Consider the following 12,947-nt stretch of genomic DNA (forward strand, 5'->3'; position numbering starts at 1 on the left):
TGAAGAGATTAAGGATATGTAAATGGAGGACATCGGGCAAACTTGTTTCTTTCCACTATTTTAGAACTTGTATAAAAAAACCTTGCTAAAATAAAAGAGCTTGCTATTTAAAAGTGTAAAAATTGGGATGAAAAATTTGAGGACTTATATTTGCTATCGTTATTTCAATGACCACTCATTAATGTTCTTTCATATTTCAACCAAATAGAGGATAGCGCTAAAAGAAGAAAAAAATGTGATAACATAAATAGTTAAATGGTTTTTATTTGTGGGAACATTGTTACAGTTGAAATATCTTTGGAAATAAGATTTTTTTATGGATTGGAAAAAGATATTAAATTTAATTTAATAAATCTTTCCAATCTTATTAATTTCTATGATGTAAAAATTTTAGTTAGTAAAATTTGCAAAACAAAACAAGCACATATCTTTATAAAGAATACTAGATTTACATGGAAACTTGAGGGGGAAAAATTATGGTGAGAACAATTGCTTGGATCTACTACCCAAATCTAGCTTCATAAAAAAATTAAAAACTTAACCAACCTACCGAAGACACCAATCCCCTAATCCAAGATGTAAACACTAACTCAAACTATGAGACACCAATCTCAAATACATTAAGATATACAAACGATATGTTATGTGGATCATCAACGTTGGATCCTCATCATCTTCCTAATCTAATCAGCTTCAAAACACTCTCACAATGTGCATGAGATCTTCAATTAAGTTCACACATTGAACCTAAATTGAGTAGACAATATGAACAACTTATACCGATTATTAGTTCTACTCATACACACTCTCAAATTAATTTGAATGAATTTGATTTGAAATATATATGTATTCCAATAATAATTACCACTAAATGTCAGCCTAAACAATATTCAATACTACCCATAGGTCGGCCACAATCAGGTTCCTCAATCAAACATGTAGTCAGCTTGATCCTAAAGCTTGCACATTACTCTAGGAGTGGGGACATGCCATGTGTTACCCAACACAAACTTTACTAGCCGCAATGAACATCCACACGCTTCATTTATCTAGTGTATAATGCAATACTTTTGGCACATTATTTGAAACACGAGAACAAACTGTGAACAGGTCGATGAGAACATAATGTCAACCTTAGCTTTTCTTCTTCTTGATCTCCAACTCTAAATCTTGAATAGATTGTCTTTGTCTATAGACTTAATTGCAAGCCATGAAACATCAATGCAACAAAAAATGACACAAAACAATATAGCAGTGTACATAGAGTTTTTGAGCAACATACCTCAAAAACATATCACAGATACTTTTGGATTTCTACCAACAACTAAAACATGATTGAGGTGATACAAGTGGCATATTACAAAAGATATATCCAACATAGCTTGACTCTGTTTATTCGGATCACAAATGATCTAACATGACATGACGATAATTAAAATTATTGTTCCTTCCAGATACTTGAAATCAAGGGGAACATAATAATAAATCATGTGCATCGATGACCGACTCCTTTAGATATTTTGCATGTCATGTCAAAAGTAATTAAACTTCCAAGAACATCCTGAATACCTTAACATTAGTAACAACATTGACTGCACCTTTGATATCAATTCTCCCTTTGTCATTGGCAACAAACAATAAAATGCCACCAACAACAAAATGCTCCCCTGAGGGCAATTTGTGCTTTCATGCTTCTTAAGCATTTTGGATTCTTCTTCAAAATACTCTTTCTTCTAGAATCCTTTCTCCCTCAAATGGTATACCATTTTGGCTTCCTCTACACCTTTTTCACATCAATGGCAAAGGGCCGCACTAATTCTCCACAAGACAACCAAGTCAACCAAGTATGCTCGCAGTATGGAGAAATAAGTTGTGTACTTATATTCTTTGCAAGACAACAAAGTCTGCTTGTAGTAGGGAGTCAACACTCCCCCTCAGCTTGTACTTCCTCTTGATTTTAGAGGGACCTACCACTTTGAACTTATGCTTGATATACTCAAATTTCTCATTTGGAAAAGGTTTTGTAAAGATGTCAACAATTTGCTCCTTTGTCTCAACATGTTCTAATTTCACTTCTTTGTTTGCAACCTTTTCTCTCAAAATATTACATACAACAAACTACTAATCATTGACCTATAAAAAAATCTAATTTGTTGAAGAGGACTCATCATCTTTGCTCAATTTACATCCAATAACCATAGGTGTACTAATCGATATGCAATATTCCATCTTAAACTTGCTAAAAAAATATTTTATATACTTGGTTTGAGATAAGAATATACCTTTTTATAATTAAGAGATTTGTAAGATAAGAAAGAAAGACAATTCACCAAGCATTGACATTTCAAATTCCTTTTGCATAGCATCTTGAAATTCTTTGCACATTGCATCATTACTAAATGTGGCATTATTATCATTGGAAATTGGATGCAAGTTCATTGTGAGTTTGGTTAAAGAGATATTCTTTGACCTCAAAAATTAAGTCCAAATGAAAGTCAAGGGTGGATTTATGTAATGTCCCCTTTTGGGGTATTCCTAAATTTTGCCCTAAAACCACCATTCCAATAAAAATTAAGAAATGTAATATATTTTTTTTAAAATTACCAATTGAATGTCCTTTAAGAGAATTCTTGGTTTAGGTCCTACACACAATATTAGTCACTGGAAATTGACATTAAACTATAAGTCAAGATAACATTATCTTATGAGCTCTAGGTGTGTATATGATGTGGAAAATATGTAAACCACTTGTATATATGTGTATATTATTTCAACTAAATGTGTATATCCTATGAAGTGATGTGTATATTGTAATTTCTATGTAAAGGGGTACTATATACATACATACATAGATGTTGGATATTCCGTCATATACATACATATATACATGTTGGATATTCCATCATTTACACCTGCATGATTGTTTGGTTTATAATTTGTTAGTAGTTTATTTTCAATTGTATGGAGTATTCCTATAAGATTGCTTTAATAGAATTTGTTATGATATTTGGGTATATATACCCATCATCTCATACAAAGTAATTCATCGAGTTTATCTTGTAAAACTTGATACAGTATCAAAATGTTGCCAAGCATTCTTGTGCCTGTGGTGCATGTGAGGTTGAGATATCTATGCACTTTCTTGGGCAATATTCAAGTTTTAATTGTTGGAGGTTGGGGATTTACCAAGCACCCCTATAGACTATTGTAGGCATTGGTTTTGATAGCTCTTTAAGCATATAATAGCCTGGTTGTAGATCAAACCTTGTTTGAAGCTCGTGATATTCTTTCTCAGGTGTGGCAATATTTACCTTTGTGCATGAGCATGGACTTGATCTCCCTTTCATTTATAGATTTCATCCGTTGGGCGATAGCAATGATTGATAAACCCGAGAAATTGTTTGAGTTCAAATTGTAGAGATTGTTATGCTTGCATTGTTGAATTGAACCCTAGAAAAGTTGTTGTTGTTCTGCTTGACAAGGAAGCAATTGTTTCTCTTCATGATCTCCCATATGAGTTGCTTGAATATCATTGTCATCATTGAGATCTTCACTTAGCGATATTTGTTGCTGATTTTAGAATTTATTTATATGTGTAGAGTCGAAAATTGCATACCCCTTTGCAATTCCACCTACACTTTTCTAGCCACTTTAGTGTCCATTCCCCTAGCATTCGAGTAGGATCATGTTAGCCCTTGCATCAACCTTTTCCCTCTTAGGATGCTCAAGACACCTTTTCAACAACTATCCTTCAGCTTCTATTTTGCCTTAAAACTGCATGTTTATCTCATCACTCATCTTTTTTTAGCATGATTCATTTGGACACTAGTGCACCACGTGGACATCTGCATTCATCCTATGACATCTTAACATTCAAATGTCGGTTTTGTGCATTTCAACACTTGTCACCTATCTTGGTCGGTGGAAACGACTCAGAAACTTATAAACGGCTCGACAACCCTCTTTTTCCCTCCTCTTCTCTCTTTTAAATCCATCTTTTCTCTCCATTCAATCTCTCTAGATTTTGGACAAAATCTCTCTTGTTCTCTTGACTCTTACAACTCTCTCTCTCTCTCTCTCTCTCTCTCTCTCTCTCTCTCTCTCTCTCTCTCTCTCTCTCTCTCTCTCTCTCTCTCTCTCACTTGTTGCAACAGTCTCTAGTTTGCTACAACACTCTCATGATCTCATAATAATCTTTCTAGCTCTCTTGGCTTTTTTAAGCTTATCTGGTAATATCTTTTTAGTCATCTTGTCTTTGAGCATGTTGGGATTTATCACATCCCTTATCTATTTGATCATTTTATCATTCTATCTATTTATCTTCTGATCTATCTATCTATTTGGTTGTTATGGAGGTGGAAACACCAAAACAGGGACTTGACTGAGGCAAGTCTCCAAATAGCCCCAAACATTTTTCCTCTTCTTCATGTGTGTAGGTTTATTAGAAGAATTTGAATGCACTAGGTTTTGCTTGTGTTTTCTTTATTTCATTTGTATTCATTTATTTTTATATTTATTATCTAGTATTTATCATCACATTTCTAACTTCTGGGTTTTGCAAGTTATTTGAAGAATAGAGTTGGGTTTTTCGTGTTTCTGAGTCTTTTATGTTTGTGGTTCATATGAGACTACAACACGTCATGCAAATGTCTACGTTCCGCACTGGAGTCCTTGATCGAGATGCTCAGATTCAGACCAAAGACTCTCTATCATCTTCTCTTTCCATTTCTATAATTAGGTATCTTCACCAGTTTCACTAGTTGGAGATATCTAAATGTGTGTTGTGAAATTGGCTCTTAAGGGAATATAGTTCTTCCCTTTTGCACGGTCACTTTTGCAACACTACAATAGATTTCATTGATCTTGAATGACATCATTGAGGAGGACATGGAGGGCGCTAATGTGGATTCAGGTGCTACAAAGCACATGACTAGATAGAAGGAGTGGTTTCTCACATTGAAACCCCATCACGGTAAAGTCTCTCTTGGAGATGATACCACCTATGACATCAAAGGTATTGATGACATCTCTTTGCAATTTGGCATATATTGTTGTAGGCTTACTGAATTTTTGTATGTGTCAGGACTTACCAAAAATAATCTTTCTATTAACCAATTTCTTGACCACAACCTTAGGATTGAGTTTGCTACCAATCAAGATAAAAATATATGTCTTTTCAAAGATAAGTCTAAAAATACAAAGATTGTTGCTAGTGTTATTGAGATTGGTAAAAAAATTAGGCTTGATACAATTGCTAATAATCAATCCCTAGTGACTAAGGATAATGATCTTTCTATGCTTTGGCATCATAGATTTGGTCTTTTGAGCATCAGTTACTTGCTAACACTTAGTAAGAAAAGCATGGTAAAGGGGCTTCCCTCACCTGAGAATTTGAATGCTATATGTTCCAGTTGCATTGTTGGAAAAAAAACATCGAACACCCTTCTATCCAAGTGAGCATCATGCAAGACAACCTTTGCAGCTGGTGCATATCAATCTATACGGCCCCATGACACCCAGTCACAATGGTTTCAAGTATTTTCAGATTTGATTGCACAAGGAAAATTTGGGTATATTGCTTGTAGCATAAAGATGAAGATTTTTCCTATTTCAAAGAGTTTCACACTCATGTGGAGAAAGATATGAATTACTGTATTTGTGTCCTCCGCTCAGATCAAGGGGGGGGGGGGGGGGAATACACCAACATAGAATTCTCCATGTACTTGAAGGAAAATGGAATTCGACATCAATTCACTGCAACATACACACAAAAACAAAATAGATTTGTTGAACATAGAAATTGTATCATCATGGAGATGGTTTGAAGCATGTTGAAATATTCTCACTCGGGATATGCATACTGGGTTGAAGTTGTGCATATAATGATTTATCTTTTGAATCATGCACCAACCGAAGCAATTGATGGCATCACATCAGAAGAAGTATGGATAGGTGTAAAGTCATATATCTCTCATCTTCATGTATTTGGATGCACTGCTTATATGCACATTCCTAAACAAAAAAGAAAGAAGCTTGATGAAAAATCAATGAAATGTACTCTTCTTGGTTATAGTAATGAGTCTAAGGCATATCGCCTTATGGATCCTACCATAAAGAAGATATACATTAGTAGAGATATATTTTTTTATGAGAAGAGTGAGTCAAGTTCTCCTTCCACATCATCACTTGCTAAAGATAGTGCTCCTATATTCAACATGGCTCACAATGAGGTAAATCTAGCATCAATGACTTCAACTGTTGATACTTTTGAACCATCTAATGTTCATAAAGCACCATAATCAAAGCCTTGGAAAGAGGCTATGGATGCAGAGTTTCAATCTCTAATGAAAAATAACACATGGGTGCTTGTTGATCTAGCACCTGGTAAGAAAGCAATCGGATGTTGATGCCCTCCTAAATGACACAATTGTTAGTTCAAGATCAAACAACACAAAACACACAAGATGTTAGAGTTAATCAATCAAAAACTGAAACAATGAAGGCATTCCAAAAGAGACACTAAAAGAGACATGCTAAATATATCTAATAAATAGAACAAATGATCATGAGACATCTCCAACTGCCTCTTAGCATGGCCTTAGCTTCTTCTCCCTTGTTCCTCTCCTCTCCAAGTTCCAAAATAGTGTAGCTCTCAGCAGCTTTTTGCACTATGGATGCTTATGGAGGATTGAGATTTGTATAATAGCTCCAAATATGAAATGAAAAGCTAATAGTAATGCTAAAATGATGTATTTTAACTAAAAAGACAAGATTTAGTTATGCTATGCTAAATGCTCTCTAAAATGGCTATAGTCTAAATGCATACAAGTTTTCAGGATCTGGATTATGAAGGAATGGGCTCTATTTATAGGAAAAATGGAGCAATGGATGACCAGGATTGAAAGGTTTAATCAAGGGTCAAGCTTGAAAGTTGGGGATCCATGTGCACAATTGGCACCAATAAAATAGTGACAAGTGTCAACACAGGATTGGGTTGAGAGAAGAGGTTGGAGACATTAAAGGCCTGAGAAGACCTCATGGTTATCTAAAGGCTAAGAGTCAAGCCTAAATTAGGATTACCCACTGGATTAGGAGTTAATCCAAGGATAAACCTTTGTGCAAATGATTAAGAGATAATCATGGTCAAAGCATTGAAGGCTTGATGAGACCCTTGGGTTGGGTAGAGGTTGAGTCAAAACAAATGTCTTAACCATGTGGGAGAGTTGAATTAACCATTAATGGTTATTGGAGACTTTGTGGATTAAGTGGTTGAAAGTTGGAAGCCTTTAATGGTTTTCAAAGACTTTGGGGTTTTTGGTGGTTGAAGGTTGAAAACCTTCAATGGTTATCCAAGACTTTGGGCCATTTTGAGAAGTGACTCCCTTTTGCTTATGAATGTGACAATATTTAGGGGATGGATTAGGCTAATTAGGAAGGGGTTAGAAGAATCTAGAAGGGGATTAGATTTTGCAAGTGGATTTGGTGGGTGAGGGAAAATAGGATTTTATTTAAAATAAAAATTCATTTATTTCAAAATGTGTGCAAGTTGCATTTGTAGGAAAATGCAAGTGGGGGGGGATAATGATTTAAATAAATGTTTTATTTAATTTATTTAAAAGAGGGAAAGGGGGATTTAATTAAATAAATTGATTTATTTATTTAATTGATTGGAATTGGATTTAATGAATTAATTAAAATAAATTGAATAATTTATTTAATTAATAGAAGAATGTTTGGGGATGAATTAATTAAATATTAATTTAATTAATTGATGGCTAGTGGATTTTTAATCAAATAAATACGAAATATTCATTTAATTAAAATGGACAGATTTGTGTGACTACATTTGCCCCTCTTTGAGACGGTGCAGTTTATCGCATCGTTTCAAAGAAAGAAAAATTGGTGTGAAGAAATGCCCCATAAAATGTAAATTTAATGGGTGGTATGCCCCCTCGAGAGATGGGCCGAAAAATTTTGAAAAATCGGGCGATCTCTCGAAAAAGAATGAAAATTGGCAAGGTGGTGGAATAGAAGAAATTAGGTATACTGGGGAAAAATAGAAGAAATTGGGGGAAACATGGAGAAATGGGAGGTTCAGGAAGTTCACGGGGACCACGGCGATGAGCAGGGCGAAGTGACGGTGACATCGGGGGGTATAAATGGGGTGAAAGGGGTGAAAATAGGATCATTTGTGACCGCGACCAGTTGAAAACTATAGCTCTGACAGTGACATTTGGAAGAGCAAGGAGGAGCGACGATGCCGTTTCCGATCACCGAGCACCGATTTGAGCGAGTCCGCCGGTACCAGCGCCCAGCCGACTATGGACCAGCGGTACGCAAATTCAAAAACTTCCTTTTCATGCATTTTTAATACGTTTTTAGCTAAGTCCAAGTCAAGTCGGAGCAAGAGCGCTGGAACTAGGTTTTTAGTGCTTTTGCTCCATGAATTAGCGCTATTGTGCCGCAATAACGCTTTTGTAGGCTAGTTTTAGCGCTTTTGAATGTATTTAGCGCTTTTGTAGGCTAGGTTTAGCGCTTTTGAATTTATTGAGCGCTATTCTAGGCAAGTTTTAGCGCTTTTGATTAATTAGCGCTATGGTGTAGTTAATTGAGCGCTATTGACTGGAATAGCGCTATTGTGTAGCTGTTTTAGCGCTTTTGTTTTGGTAGCGCTATTGTAAGGCTGTTTGAGCGCTATTGAGGTTGTTGTAGCGCTATTGTTCATAATGAGCGCTTTTGGAGGTTAAATAGCGCGTTTGCTTTAGGATACAAGATGCCCCAGTTTCGGACAAAATAAAACTCCGGATGCCTAACGATTGATGGATGGTGAGGTGAAGTGGGAGTTGTTTTGAACCATAGCAGCCCGATGAGACTTAGGTCATTTGTTAGGATAAATGCCTGTTGAAGTCTAGGCGGCCATGATTGCTTACCTGTTGAGACCCGAAGATACTTGATCAAAGTATCTGATGATAGTCTAGGTTTAAACTTAAGAAAGTTTGATAACAAAACAACTGATGGTGGTTTGATGAATGTTTATGTGCAGGAGGATCTACGCGTGTTGCAGTTACGCGAGCGCCACCCCGCGACACAGGGGTTGCGAGATCGTTTGACTCAGATCGAGATAGATTGTATTGCGGCTACTGGGCTCTATGAGGTGATGCATATGCCCGTGATTCGGATGAATCACGGCCTGATTACAGCTTTAGCAGAGCGATGGCACAGTGAGACATGCACGTTCCATCTGGCTCAGGGCGAGATGACGGTGACTTTGGAGGACGTGTGGCGTATTCTTCGGATTCCGATTCGAGGGCAGCTGGTGACATATGATCGATCTTGGGGGACGGTGTCCTGTCAGCGGATATTTGATGAGGATGTATATATTGATGATGGCTCGATCGCATGGGAGGATATAGCGGCACTATATGAGCCCCTTCCAGCAGTATTGTCAGGGATCGTCGGAGGACTTCTGTGTCCAGACAGGCGGTCACATGGATTGGCGGTCGGGTGGGGACAGGTTATAGAGATGATGGTGACTGAGGGGACCCGATATGCCTGGGGGCCGTGCGTGTTAGCGCACATGTATCAGGAGTTACACGAGGTAGTGTACAGAGGGCGGGGGTCTCTAGCAGTGGGCATGACGCTGCTGCATGTGTGGGTATGGGAGCACTTACCAGTGACTCGACCAGTGAGTCTGAGATTCTGAGCCGTGGACTAGCCCTATATGTTTATGTATAGTGGTATGATGAGCCAGCCCCACTTGGGGAAGCTAGAGTGGTGGAGGCGGGCATTAGATGATTTAGATGCAGTGATCTGGCGGCCATACTTGGAGTGTGAGCCATGGGAGGATGATGCAGAGGCACTGCCGTATTGCTTTATGACCCGATTCCTCATTGGGAGGACCTCGTATCATGTAGAGAGACAGGTGCCGGGACGGGTGATGAGGCAGTTTGGACGGCAGCAGGGACTGCCGAGCGGATCAGCAGAGTATGCTCGAGTTATTCGAGAGCGGTATGCATGGGGTCCAGTGCTACCGTATGATCAGGCATTGGCAGAGTTCCGGACACTACAGGCGAGGCCATGGGATCTACGACCGAGGGTCGTTGATGCAGGGGTTACAGCAGAGTATACCCAGTATCGGGCGGCGCACCCGATTCGACGGATATCAGATCCAGCTGAGCCGATCCCAGCATTTGAGGATGAGAGAGGACGAGGACGAGGACGAGGACGGAGAGCAGGAGGTCGAGGAGGAGGAGATGGAGGAGGAGGAGATGGAGGAGGAGGGGATGGAGGAGGAGGAGGAGGTGGAGGAGGTGGAGGAGGTTTAGGGATGCCGAGGCAGCGGAGAGGGAGAGGTGGACTACCTCTGCAGATATCACAGGGACCGTTGATGCAGGGAGGAGTGCAGCTGAGTGGGAGGGGGATGGAGAGAGAGATCCCGATGGATACAGGTGCAGGGGAGGGTGGTGCAGGGGAGTGTGGTGCAGGGGAGGGACCTAGTGGAGGGGGTGATACAGGTGCAGCAGCCATGGACATGGGGGAGGGAGCTACTGGGGATCTGCAGGAGCATATGATAGGTTATTTGCAGACCCGGGTAGAGAGATTAGAGGCGGAGGTAGCAGCTAGAGATGTGCAGCTATTTGCACGTGAGGCAGAGCTGACAGTGGTGTTGCGGGAGAGAGATACAGCAGTGGAGAGATTGGCGGAGCTGCAGGAGAGAGTCCGAGCAGGAGCACAGGGTCCATCAGGGGAGACTATGAGGCAGTTTGGGTGAGCGCAGGCCGAGATAGAGTACTGGCGAGGTTTATATGAGCAGGTTGTGCCATTCAGTCAGCGAGCTCTCAGTTATACCCAGATGCGGCAGACGAGATCCGAGCGATCACAACGGATGCAGAGCAGTGGGGGAGTGATGGGTCCGTTGAGGCGGGATAGATCAGGAGATGCAGGAGGGAGTGGGGGTTCGATGAGGCCTCCACGGAGAGATGGATCAGGTGGTGCCGGTACCAGCGGTGGAGTAGGTAGGGGTGGGGCAGGTACAGCATCTGGCCAGAGCGGCATTTGAGAGAGCTTTTTTGCATACATGTATTGTATCGTTGTCTATTTTTGGACTGTATCTTGGATGGCTCTTGGTAGCCGATTTTGTAGACTTCATTGTACTCTGATATATGAGTTGATATATATGAGGAGATCCCATATTGTGATGATATGCATGTGATGATGTATGGATGTTTATGCATGATGATGATTTATTGCTTAGATGTATATGTGTACATGTATGCATTTGATGAGATGTTTCTTTTATGCATGTTTTTATGATGATTTATGATGTGAGATACTGACATATGAATGCAGGATGATATGTTTATTAATGTATTTGATTTGTGATGTAATGCTTTATGTATGGAATGCCATGATGAGGATATATGCTTATGCTTGATGCATGAACAGGATTTTTGATGTTTCCTATTGCAATGTAATGATGAGATGATTTATGTGACGATGTTTGAATGAAATGATGTTATGTATGAATATGCATCTAGATGTGTTTAGATGAATGCAATATGGAGAAACAAAATGTAAAGTACAAATGTTTATATGATGATGTGTAAATGAATGCAGATGGATAAACAAATGTAAAGTGCAAGTGTTTATATGATGATGCCTAAATGAATGCAGATGGATAAACAAATGTAAAGTGCAAGTGTTTATATGATGATATTAAAATGAATGTAGATGAATAAACAAATGTAAAGTACAAATGTTTATATGATAATGCCTAAATGAATGATTCTAAATGCGTTTTAAATATGTTGGTAAGTGCAAATGATAATGGGATGATATGATAACTAATGGGGATAATAACTGCACCTTAATGTAATGATAATAAATGCAATGTGAATGAATCCTAAAAAATGAACATTATAAGATACTTAGTAATGAATGAATGCATCTTTTAACTATAAAGAAATGAATGCATATGATAAATGATGAAAAGTTTAATAAAATGATAATGGATAATTGATATAAGATGAATGCTTATAAAATGATTTAATATAATCAAAGACAATTTAATCCTATGAGTGGATCTAATTATTTATGATTGACGCAATGATGCAAATGTTTTTAATGAAAACTAATGGCAACAATGAACGATATGCAATGTTTAAGTTTGTTAAAATGACATGAATGGACGTAATGCAAGATGCACCTAAATGTAATGATGATATGATCATGAAGAATGCAAGGTTTTTAAGACTTTGCATGATGCATTGATGATGTATCAGAGTACTCGGTCGTGATTGTATCCAAGACCAGCTTAATTTTCTCATTTTTGCATATAAAACCTCTATATGAATAAGTGAACGGATGGGTGATATGCAACGGAATGCAATATATAAACAGATGAGATGAAATGGCGATCCATAGTGCTCTATTTTCATCATTGAGCTTTAAAATGTTGGAAGAGAATACAAGCATCTTGACAATAATTCAAGATGACCTGAGTATTTCTTTCATGGATTTTAATATAGCAAGTTAATACAAACGACTTGATATAAGGGTCAAGTCGACCAGAGTATTGCTTGCGGAACAGACAAGGATTATCTCCTTTCGTGCATGACTTGGATCGTCCTCCTTGATCTTAGGCTGATCATATCCTGAGACAAGTGCATACCGTAATAAGAAAATAAAACCTTTATCCAATTTGGAGGAAAGAGGAACCAAAGAATGAGCGTTGTACCTGCAACCAAACAGCATATTTACATAAAGAATAAAGAATATGGATCCTTGGTAATGGTCCATGCCCATATGGTCGAGATATACGCTGTAGTCAGCAAGCCGTAATGATCTATGACTGCATTTTGCATAAGATCACGTAGCTTGGTGAACTTCCCACGTAGACACCATTAGTACATGCCCCAGTACTTCATCGGAAATAATGCGCAAATGAT

Source organism: Cryptomeria japonica, chromosome 8 (assembly GCF_030272615.1).
Source record: "Cryptomeria japonica chromosome 8, Sugi_1.0, whole genome shotgun sequence".
NCBI lineage: Eukaryota > Viridiplantae > Streptophyta > Pinopsida > Cupressales > Cupressaceae > Cryptomeria > Cryptomeria japonica.